The sequence below is a fragment of the Taudactylus pleione genome, unplaced genomic scaffold, assembly GCF_031769625.1.
Source record: "Taudactylus pleione unplaced genomic scaffold, aTauple2 ptg000500l, whole genome shotgun sequence".
In the NCBI taxonomy this organism is placed as follows: domain Eukaryota; kingdom Metazoa; phylum Chordata; class Amphibia; order Anura; family Myobatrachidae; genus Taudactylus; species Taudactylus pleione.
In genome coordinates this window covers 1,444,449-1,456,937 of record NW_028284902.1, presented here as the reverse complement: position 1 = coordinate 1,456,937, position 12,489 = coordinate 1,444,449, and positions in this window count along the sequence as shown.

The following is a 12,489-nucleotide window of genomic DNA, read 5'->3' as shown; positions in this document are numbered from 1 at the left end:
AAGAAAATGAAGAAGGAGCTGTTGACGTGTCACGTTCCGCTTCAGCTGACAGTGTGTTCACCAGCAGGTCTTTGCACCTCTGCAGGCTTGTGTCGGCCGGAAAGAGAGACACCACATAGGCTTTAAACCTAGGATCGAGCACGGTGGCCAAAATGTAGTGGTCTGATTTCAACAGATTGACCACCCTGGAATCCTGGCAAAGCGAATGAAGGGCTTCATCCACAAGTCCCACATGCCGAGCGGAATCGCTCCGTCTTAGCTCCTCCTTCACTTTCTCCAGCTGCTTCTGCAAAAGCCTGATGAGGGGAATGACCTGACTCAAGCTGGCAGTGTCTGAACTGACTTCACGTGTGGCAAGTTCGCAGGGCTGGAGAACCTTGGACAACACGGAAATCATTCTCCACTGCGCTTGAGTCAGGTGCATACCCCCTCCATTGCCTATGTCATAGGTGGATGTATAGGCTTGTATGGCCTTTTGCTGCTCCTCCATCCTCTGAAGCATATAGAGGGTTGAGTTCCACCGCGTCACAACCTCTTGCTTCAGGTGATGGCGGGGCAGGTTCAAGAGTGTTTGCTGGCGCTCCAGTCTTCGGCACGCAGTAGCTGAATGGCGAAAGTGGACAGAAATTTTTCGGGCCACCCAAAGCGTCTCCTGCACGCCCCTGTCGCTTTTCAGAAAATTCTGCACCACCAAGTTTATTGTGTGAGCAAAACATGGGACGTGCTGGAATTTGCCCAGATGTAATGCCCGCACAATATTGGTGGCGTTGTCAGATATCACAAATCCCCAGGAGAGTCTAAGTGGGGTAAGCCACTGGGCGATGATTTCCCTCAGTTTCTCTAAGAGGTTGTCGGCGGTGTGCCTCTTACTGAAACCGGTGATACACAGCGTAGCCTGCCGTGGAACGAGCTGGCGTTTCTGAGATGCTGCTACTGGTGACGCTGCTGCTGTTGCTGCGTAAGGTGATACATCTACCCAGTGGGTTGTCACAGTCATATAGTCCTTAGTCTGCCCTGTTCCACTTGTCCACATGTCCGTGATTAAGTGGACATTGTGTACAACGGCATTTTTCAGGACACTGAGGACACTTTTTCTGATGTTTCTGTACAGTCTCGGTATCGCCTGCCTAGTGAAGTGGAATCTAGACGGGATTTGGAACCGGGGACACACTACCTCCATCAATTGTCTAAATCCCACTGCACTAATGGCGGATACCGGACGCACGTCTAACACCAACATAGCAGTCAAGGCCTCAGTTATACGTTTTGCTTCAGGATGACTGCTGTCGTACTTCATCCTCCTCGCTAAGGACTGTTGGAGGGTCAATTGTTTAGTAAAAGTAGTGGTGTTCCTACTTCCTCTCTGTGATGATGAACGACTCCCAGCAGCAGCAACAGCAGCAGCGGCAGCAGTAGGCGTAGCAATGCAGGATCCTCCGGAGGAATCCCGGATAGGAGAGTCAGTCATGCCAGTGACATGGCCTGCAGGACTACTTCCGATCCTGACTAAGGAGGAAATTGACGAGGAGGGAGTTGACGGTGTGGTTTGCAGGCACTTGGATACAACAGGACAACGGGATTTAGGTGTCCCTGGACTGCTTGGTCTTAGCCAAAGTTTCTGAACTTGAAAGTAACTTTTTATGAACGCGCTGCAGGTGCCGTATAAGGGAGGATGTTCCTAGGTGGTTGACGTCCCTACCCCTACTTATTTCACCTTTACATATGGTACATATGGCAAGACAGTTGTTGTCCAGATTTGGATAGAAATATTGCCAGACCAAAGAGGTGGAATGTTTGGTCTTCTGCCCAGGCATGACCGTGATGGGCTTTTTCATCCCACGGACAACAACTGTCTCCCCCAGAGCCTGATTTAAACAAACCACATCACCATCAGAATCCTCCTCGCCAACTTCCTCCTCAGCACCAGCTACACCAGTATCCTCATCCTGTTGTACTTCAACAGTGACATCTTCAATTTGCATATCAGCAAGTGGACTGTGGGTGCTCCTTTCAGCACTTGCAGGGGGCGTGCAAATGGTGGAAAGAGCCACCTCTTCCCGTCCAGTGCTGGGAAGGTCAGGCATCGCAACCACCACCACACTTGGACTCTCCTTGGGGATTTGGGATATCTCCTTAGAAAGCACAGTTCTTCGCTGTGCTTTTGCCAGCTTAACTCTTTTGATTTTTTTAGTGGGAGGAGGGCTTCCATCGTCATGTGAAGCTGAACCACTAGTCATGAACATACTAGGGATCGACCTTAGCCGTTCCTTGCCACTCCGTGTCGTAAATGGCATATTGGCAAGTTTACGTTTCTCTTCAGCTGATTTAAATGTCTTTTTCAAGGTCATTTTCCTGAACTTTGCCATTTGGGATTGTATGTGCCCTCTACTATGACATTGGGCATCGGCCTTGGCAGACGACGTTGATGGCATGTTATCGTCTATGTCATGACTAGTGGCAGCAGCTTCAGCACTAGGAGGAAGTGGCTCTTGATCTTTCTCTATTTTATTTTTATCGGAGAAAGTTTGGTCCTCCATTTATGTTATATCGATTTGATATATACGTGCGGCTAAACACAGAAAATAATTTTTTTTTTGGTTTGGACTGGAGTGTACTTTGGGGGTTACAGCACCCTTTAACGGTCAAGCCAGCCGGCCCTTTACTTATGACACAGGCGCACGCTTTGCACTACTTTGTTGATGCACGTGCGGCTACTGCGCACACAATTCACAAACACAGAAAATAATTTTATTTTTGGTTTGGACTGGAGTGTACTTTCGGGGGTTACAGCACCCTTAACGGTCAAGCCAACCGGCCCTTTACTTATGACACAGGCGCACGCTTGGCACTACTTTGTTGATGCACGTATCAAGTATGTGGGGTTTGATATAAAGACGCTAGTTATCTTGGAGCAGATGCGTGCGTATAAAGCTAATGAACAGCGTTTTCATATAGGATCTTATGCATTCGCTAATATGTGACTAGTTAACAGCGCAATTGTGCGTATTAATGTGTGTATGAGAAATGGTGCACTTAAATCTCACTTAAACTAAGTGAACACCTAACACTGTGGAATGCTTACCTTATAGTTCAACACGCCCCCCTTTCTCAGCAGCCCCCACCCTTCCCAGGTTCAAAAGAACAGTCCTTTGTTCTCCCAGGTTCTTGAGTAAATGCAAATTAGCACAGCTACAAGACCCATACCTCAGATAACACTCTTGGCTTTGAAGGTATTTTATTTAGGAAGCCTGCTAATGTAAGGTGCTACAAACTACCCTCTTGCTGTATTTGAGCAGGGCCACCTGGAGTGAGAGCAGACGTTATGTCCATGAAGCTTGTCTTCACAGACTAGTTGTCACGTGGCCATTTGCTCTGTTTAGCTAATGCAATTCAATTTTGACATACTGTACAGCCATTTCTGAAATATATTCTTTAGGGGAATTATAATAATATACACTTTATCCAGAGCACCCAAACTACGTACAGTCATGAAATGGGCTTTTGGTGAATCGCCGTAACTTATGGCGATGGTCACAGATGCAATCGCATGATGCTAATAGTAATATCGCCACATAAACTAAAGTGTGAGTTTATCTAAAATGGAACTTAGGCGGCCATTTGCAAAATGGCGTCTTGCGATCTCATTTCCAAGATGGCGTCTTGCGGCCAGTCGCAAGATGGTGTCGCTGTGATTCAATTTTAAACTGATCTTGTCTCAGCCAATAATCCAGCTTCGACAGTCCACCCTTTGATAGCGAACAACATGCTATCACAATCTGATTTTAAAATATAATTTAGGCTTACATTTACATATTATTTAGTGTTATTATGGGATGGCACAAGGTGGTTCTTAATCCATCAATAATGTGTCTCTGAGTGGGGACATAAAACTACTATTATATGCACACCGCGGATCTTGGAAGATCATGTGAAAGGTGTGGGGATGCACCAGTCTTATAAAAGCAGTCTTGAAGGGGAATTTAGACTTTACATTAACATTTACATTAACATTTCACTAATACATTCTATGCATGTCTAAATATAATACATTAAATGATGGTATTTCCTAGTTCAGGGTTGTAATGCAGTTCTATATTTACCTCGGTATTCATATTGTCATTACTGACCACCATCATAGTTTCGTTCTTGTGTTTTACTCTATTTTTACATTTTCCACACTTCAACACAATAGGAACACACCGGACGCATATGCCAATTATTATGATGACAATTAGTATAAAGATCAAGAACTTGCCTATGCTGGCGATCACTTCCTGGACCCATTCCCCTACACCTGAGAACCATTTCACTGGGTTCAGCCATGAAACCCATCCTTCGATCTTCTCCCTTACTTCAGCCACTGAAGCATTATGGTTCTTATGAAACTCCCATTTTAGCTGCAGAATTTCATCCATCTTTTGGTCTATCACCTCCTTGGGGTCGCTGGTATCATTGGTGACATACGTGCAACATTTTACTCCAAATTGGGTGGCCAGAGTTACGCAATACCCTCCAGTAACAGCAGTTAAATAATATAACACTAGCCTGTGTTGCACCAGTTCTTTCTTGTATGCTTGCAATTCTCTCCCTGTATACCTGAATGTGTCATCGTACATCTCGGTGATATTATCTATCAATTTAGCAAGATCCTGAATATATCTAAAATTTAGTGTTCGCCGAGCAATCCTGGTGGGATCCAATGCTACTAAAACTTGAAAGCCAGTTGTCTCACTAATTAACTGAGTGGCTTTATGCACGTCACCAGGTATCATATTTCTTTTGCCTCTGTGTTCATATTGCGTGTGAAGATATGGTGATAGTATGCTTTTATGTATACCAAGCATTTCAACATGTGTGAGGGGTCATAACTTCTGGGACTACTCTTCCCAGGTAACACAATAACAGTACTAAGATTGGTCAGACACTCCCCAGATTGGCATTGCACTCCTCCTGACTCCACTCCATCAGCACTGCCATCAGCTCCCATTTCCTCAATCGGTCCTCCATCACACACACTGAGTATCCCCAAACAGATCATCACGACAAAAACTCTGGAAAAAAAAAAGAACTAGGATGACCACAGCAGACCACTCCATTGCTGGAAGCACTGATCTACACATTTCTTTAGCTCAGATATCTCACCGTCACCTTTTTAATCCTTCCGGCACAAACTCGCAATCGACAGGTCCACGTTATCGGCCTTGTCTCCGCCTTGTATCTCCACCAGTTGGTTAACCTCCCTATAGTGAGTGGAATGGACCCACGTATCTTTTCGGCCACCCTTTGAGGATGTGGTATTGTCAGATACGGACCTTTCCACTGATCAGTCAAACAACCTGAGCTAAAAAAAATTTGGATCATAACAAATTCTCCAGGTTTGACATCATGACAGTTTGCATTAGACATGTTAGTTAATAACACTTTCAATTTTGATTATTCTCATTCATCTTCGTGAGACCCTGCACAGTAACCTCATTATCATATTTTCACATGAGGCTGTCTGTTTGAACAGTCGGCCTGATTCAGAGCCGCTCACAAGCGGCCACTCGTTTGAAGTCAGTCGATGTTGTCCAACCACGCATGCGTCGGTGTAACAGTGCGCATGTGCGTACGTCTGATTGCGGTCATTTTTCAGTCGATCGTAGACACAGCGAACAGGAAGTGACATGTCAAATGTGATTGACAGAACTGTCCATTTTGGGGTGGTGCCGGGGGTGGAGATGGAAAAACGCAGGCGTGTCAAGGCGTTTTTTGGGCGTACATAAATTATCTTATGCAAGCGCGAAATGTGAATGGAACAAGTGATATGTCACTGTCTCATACAATTTCCATTAAGACTGCTCGCTCAGCTTGTGGTCTGGTGTAGTCTACCGCAATGACGATGGTCTCTTCGTACTTCCCTGGGCTCATCGATGGTGTAGCAATTTATCAATTGAGGCCACAAAAACAATCATCTTTTTATTGCAAAACTGCTTGTAAGGTGTTTAGGAAATAGACCTTTTTTAGTAGCTAAAAACCGAACGCAGGTGAACTACTCAGCTGCTAATTTCTGGGTCATACAATCAATTAGCTAACAAATGGTTTTTTATTTTTGGGGGCTTTTAAAATGTTTGTAAGTGTTTCTTTTTTAGGGAAACGATATTGTACGCATATTTTTTTTTTCATAATTTTTTTGGGGACAAGAAACCAATCGTCCTTTTGTTTTTTGATAAGTGTTAATTAAAACTCAAATTGTTTTTAACCCTTGTTTTTTTTAAAAAAAATTAAATGTTTCTATTTCCATTGTATTGTTTCTAAGTTTATTTGAGGGATTACCTTTTAACCAGTTTTGGAATAAATCAACAATAGAATTTTGCCGATTTTGATCATAATTTTATTAAATGATTGTGTCCATTTTTGTTTTTTTAATTTTCAATTTTTTCCATAAACATATTTATTTTCAGGTAAAAAAATTTCAAAATGATTTGGGCCACACACACAAAATAAATGGCATCTGAACTAAAAAAATAAAAACAAATAAAAAATTCCCAAGAAAGGAGAGGGAGGTTGTAGTCATGAAGGACTATGGGGCAAACACAGAGATGGATTGTGGGGTAATTAGCCAGTGCTGTCATCACCTTTTAGGCCGTTTGGCCGGGGGTTGGAGGGAGCTGGAACGGGGCCGGGAGCTCCTTCGGCTGGCCTGGCCAGAGGCAGATGTTGTGGCCTCTGGATTAGGCCAGTATTTTCCTCCAGGGCGTCCGCCACCCGTAGCAGATTGGCGTCCATCCTCAGCAGAATCTCAGTGTGCTGATCCGTTTTAAAATTGAGATCAGTGAGGAGGGCCACTGCCTGCGAGGGGGAATGCCCTGGACTGTCTTCCACAGGGTCCTCAGCCGGATCTACTGCTTCCTCCCCTGCAGAGCCAGAAGAAATTCTGCGGCCAAAGCTCACCTCTGGAGCAGACTCATCCGCCTGTGTCTCTGTGAGAAAAAAGAGAAAAGAGTAAAATTATATTCTAGATATTTTACAAAACACATTTCTGAGTTGTTAAAATTACAACATTTACCTGGGGCAACATGCCGAGCCGCAAAGTCTGGCATGGCGGTATCCATGTTCGACATGCTCAACACCTCCTCATCCTGCACACACCCCTGTGCCAGCTCCTCCAAATCCGTGAGCTCAAGTGACACAGGGGTGGAACCCCCACCTGTCCCCCCTGCATGCCTAGCCCTATCAGCCAGTTTTTGTTTAAGCCGATATTTGAAGTCGCTCCATCTGTTGGTTAAAAAGTTGGCATTATTGCTGCAGTATTTGGACCTGTAAATACTTTTTAGTCAAATGTAGTTTTTACGTACCGGCGTTTGACCTCCCGGGTTGAACGTTCAAACTCACCCACCCCATTGACACCACTGGCTATGTTGTCCCACAGTTTCCATCTCTGGGTTGCACCCATATTCCTTGGTGCCTATGCCAGGTTGTCGTTGCACATTTGCACCAAAACCTCCATCTCCTTCCTTGTGAATTGTGGCTGCCTTTTTTTTGGGCCCTAGTTTGCCTACTAGGCCCAGCAGCCTCTTCCATGGTTCCTCCACACCTTTTTTTTAAATGTTTTAAAAATATTTTAAGTAAAATGTTTCAAAATGTAATGTTAAGCATAAGCATTTTCCCCTTAAAAAACAAATACTTACATGGCGCCTCTTGGCTAGTACTTTGCTGCTCTGTACTCATTGTCTTTTCTCAATGCAGCAGACCGATTTGGGCCTTCAGTGACGTTTTTATACATGCGTCAGCATTATTTGGCCACACCATTCATTGTGCGCTCCTATTGTCCATCCTTAATTTGTGCGGGAAAATAAAGACTATTTATGGCTTGGTGTGACTCCATTCGAGGTGGCATTTTTGGATTGTTGGAGGAATTTCAGGGTAGTGGTTTGTAGTTTGGTTACTGGAGCGTGAAGGAGTTGTTGGTATTTTTTTGAAGGAGCGTTTTTGTATTACTTTTTTTCTTTTTTATCAGTTTTTGCATATTTTTTTTTGCTATTTTTATTTATATTTTTGAGTAAGTATTTCAATAAATCCCATAAACGTTTATTAATAAATTTTGGTTAAATTTTTATATATTTTTTTTTTGTTTACAGTTATTTTGGCTGGAACCCAAGTGACCTTTTATAACTTTGATATTTGTCTGTTTTTGGTAAGTTTTTTTGGTTTTATTAATTCACAAATTAGATGTGTTGTCTTAGCATATGTTTCGCTAAGTAATGTGTGCTTGTTCTGTGTAAAATCATGTCTTAACTCTAAATGTAGCGTACTATTTTGCGAACTAATGTGTGCTTGTTCTGTGTAAAATCATGTCTTAACTCTAAATGTAGCATACTATTTTGCGAACTAATGTGTGCTTGTTCTGTGTAAAATCATGTCTTAACTCTAAATGTAGCGTACTATTTTGCAAACTAATGTGTGCTTGTTCTGTGTAAAATCATGTCTTCACTCTAAATGTAGCGTACTATTTTGCAAACTAATGTGTGGTCCCTTCTCTAAATTTTAGAAAACTATATTTGGTTTAAGTTTATAAAATTAATCTTAAAAATATTTTCTACTTTTGAAATGTAGTTGGATTTTCACATGACACGACCCAGGCCTGTAAGAATCTTTGGTTTTCTTTGAAAAGATAAGTATATTTTTCTTAACACATTTGTCTAAAACAATATTTACCTGGCTTAACATTTCAGGTTGATGTTGGTCGTATTATATTGGCCATGGTTCCAGAACCCGACCAACCTCAACTTCGTCCCAGGCATAGGCCTCGTAGGCGTGCAAGGCCCCAGATATATAGAACACGTGTCACCCTTTTTGGAATGCCAGATGATGTGTTAAGGTGATACCGTCTGCCTCCAAAAATCATCATAGACACTCTCTCATTAATAGAGAGTGATCTTGAACGGCAAATTGACAGTCCTACAGCAATACCACCACTTACGCAATTAATGTTGGTGTTACATTTTTGTGCCTCAGGATCCTTTCAAACCACCGTGGGAATAGTAGCAGGAATGTCCCAATCCTCCTTTTCTAGGATCCTGAGGGCAGTGATGTATGCACTATTTAAACACCTCCATCATTTTATTAAAATGCAATTGGATATGGGTTCCCTTAATGTGGTGAAGGATAAATTTTACCAAATTGCTGGCTTCCCAAACATCATAGGGGTTGTGGATGGCACTCACATACCACTTCAGCCTCCAGCAAGGCAGGAGGCTATATTTAGGAACCGAAAGCACTTTCACTCGATGAATGTAATGGTGGTATGTGATGCCTCCCTCCAGATCCTGTCCCTGAATGCCAAATTTCCAGGCAGTGCACATGATTCCTTCGTCATCCGGCAATCAGGGATTTGGCACAAATTAAACAACCTACAATATGGTGATGCGTAGCTTCTGGGTAAGCTGACACCTTCTGTTGAAACCAATGCAAAGCTTTGTACCCAATGGTCCTGATGTTGTTTTTCATATTTTCACAGGAGACAGTGGTTAGCCTTGCACGCCCTGGCTGCTCACTCCTTATTTGGTTCCCACACCAGGGCCACAAAGTCAGTATAATTCCACACTTACAGCCACCAGGCAGGTGGTGGAGCACTGTATCGGCCTTTTAAAAGGCCGATTCAGATGCCTCCACCGCTCTGGTGGCGACCTCATGTATTTGCCGGCTATGGTTTCCAAAATTGTGGTCCTATGTGGGATATTTCACAACATCACCATAAGGAGTGGTGTCCCAATGCAGCCAGAGGATGCCTTGCCTGAGGACGGCTACCCCCGAGGTTGGTCGGAGGTCAGTATGTGGGGGGGCCATACGCGATGAAATTGTTGCAAGATTTTTTAGGTAATTATTTACACAAATTAATTTAATTGACACAATGTAGACATGTAATATTTTAATGTACACTTTTAACTTTTTATTTTGTTTAATGATTTCTTCTCATTTGTGGATTCATGTTGCCATTCTACTTCTTCAAACAGTTCCTGATTTTTTTTATGTTTGGGGATTTTGGTGTTGTTTGGACTTTTGTGTGTGTTTTCAATGTGTGAATTTATTTTGTCAATTCACTTGGTGTTTATTATTTGTGTGCAATAAATGTTTTTTTTACGTTAACCAACCATTTCCTTCGTAAATTACAACCAAGTGTAACCTGCTCAAAAAAATGCAAACATGCTTAATGCCTAATACTGTAATTTCTTAATTTCTAAACTTTTGTACCCTGCTTTGTTGCTAAAAACAAACACCAAAGGTATTATGGTGAATCAGTATGTTTTCAATTCAAGGCCTAAGCAGGTAGCTTTAATTTTTACATTACCACAAAAAAAAAAAAAAAAAAATGTTGTCGTTAATTCTACAAACCTATTGGTATTGTTATGTGTTTAATTTGCAAGCTTACATACTTACTTGACCTTTCTACAAACAAATTTACATTACTTCAAAACACAGGGACAAATAGAAGACTTACGTAAGGTTCAACAATCTAAGATATACAGAAAAGGAATGAGACTTAAATAATTCAAAATAAACTTTATTTTTGTATATAAATTTTTTGGTTATGGCAAAAACTTAGTGGCGCAGGAGCGCACAAAGGTGGTCCAATGCCACCAGCATGGTAATGACATGGCCCCGAAGACCAATCAATCCGGCAGCAATTGCCTCGTGATGCCTCTGGGCCTCTGTCGGAAAAAAAAATTTGCGGATTACTAAAATAACACCTTCATTTAGATTTGAAAAATACACAAAAAATTCTGGCTATACTAAAAACAAACATCAGTTACAAAAACATGTACAAAAAAAAGGAATGCCAAACGAAAAGATTTAAAAGAAATAAGGGCCCAAAAAGAAGAAATTAAAAAAAAAACATATGTATTTAACCTAAGCAAAACTACAACATTTGTTGGTACCGTAAACAAGAAAGACACAAGTGTGAGTGTTTGGACATGTGTCATATGTGTAAGGGGAAAACATCCTTGACATTGTTTCACAAAGATATATATATATATAAAAAAAATCAAACTACTTTACTATTTTGAACTGCACAGGCAAAAGGACAACATCAACCAAATTAAAATATTTTCAACAAAAAAAAGCAAAAAACCATAGTTAAAAATGTAAACATACCAGTCACACTGCTGACTGGGCCTGGAGCCCCGAATTCCTCCTCATCTGAGGTGGGCCAGTGCCTCATGGAAGGAGGAGGGCTAATGTTGCCAGAAGTGGAGGGTGAGGAAAAGAGAGGGGGTTTTGAGGGGAGGGGTAAATTGGAGAGATGGTAATGTGAGGAGAGGGAAGGGACTGAAGGATGGCAATGTCTGGGGTGGAGGAGGAATTTGGGGAAGAGTGGGCAGGGGATGTTTGGGTGGGAGTGGGGGATAGGGGACGAGACACACATCTGCGACGTCTGACTATCCGCTCTGCCCCTAAATGATGGAGAAAAACATTTTTAATTACCAATTTTTTATTTTTTTTTGGGCCAAAAAAACCAAACAACAGGGCTATACTGTAAACATGCACACACAGGTATGTCCAAAATAAACCAACAGGGCTATACTGTAAACATGCACACGCAGGTATGTCCAAAATAAACCAACAGGGCTATACTGTAAATATGCACATGCAGGTATGAGAAAAAATTAAAAAAAATAACACAAAAAATTATAAATACACAGAAACACTTACTTTGCGCAATCCGGAGATGCAAAAGGGCCAGCAGGCATGGTGATCTGCGCCACAGATCCGACCACCTGCGTTCCAACTGCCCTATATTTCGGCGATAGCCGAGGGAACGCAGGTGGCGGCGCACCTCCGCGTAGGCCCTCCGCTTGCGGAGGTTGGTGATGGGGGCCGGATGGTCAGTAATTCTCTCGTCCATCACCTCAGTGAGGACCAGTAGCTCCCGCCTACAGAAAGCGTTGGCTCTCTTGATGGCAATGATTTTTTTTACACAAAACAGTTTTAATAAAGGTCCTAGAAAAAATGTGATTGGCTAATGTACTTTGTAAATTAAGAGGAACAATTCTATTGGTTATTGTTTGAGTCATGTGACCTACACCCTCACATATAATGTGAGTTATGATAGGCTTGATGCAGTGACATACGTAAGCTAATTTAAATATAAAAATGAAAGTTGAAAAAAAAACGCAAAACAATAGTAGCATTCAAACAAAGTTTTAATTTAGAAAAACCATCCCCTTGGTCAAACCGTACGTATTCTGCGGAAGAAATGACACACACTAACAAGAATAAAGTTTATTGACATTGAAAAAAAAACCAGGATTTCAAACATGTGAATAACAATTAAGGTAATTAATATAGTGATTGCCATTAATCGATTCAAGTATGTTTGCAGAATGAAATAGCAGGCAATCAAAAACTGACAGGGCCACTTTCGGAATTGACTTGTGCGAGCGCTCCCTGCAACCAAAGAGGAGACGGACGCTCGCTATTTTGAACGTTCACTAGCTAGAGGAGGGG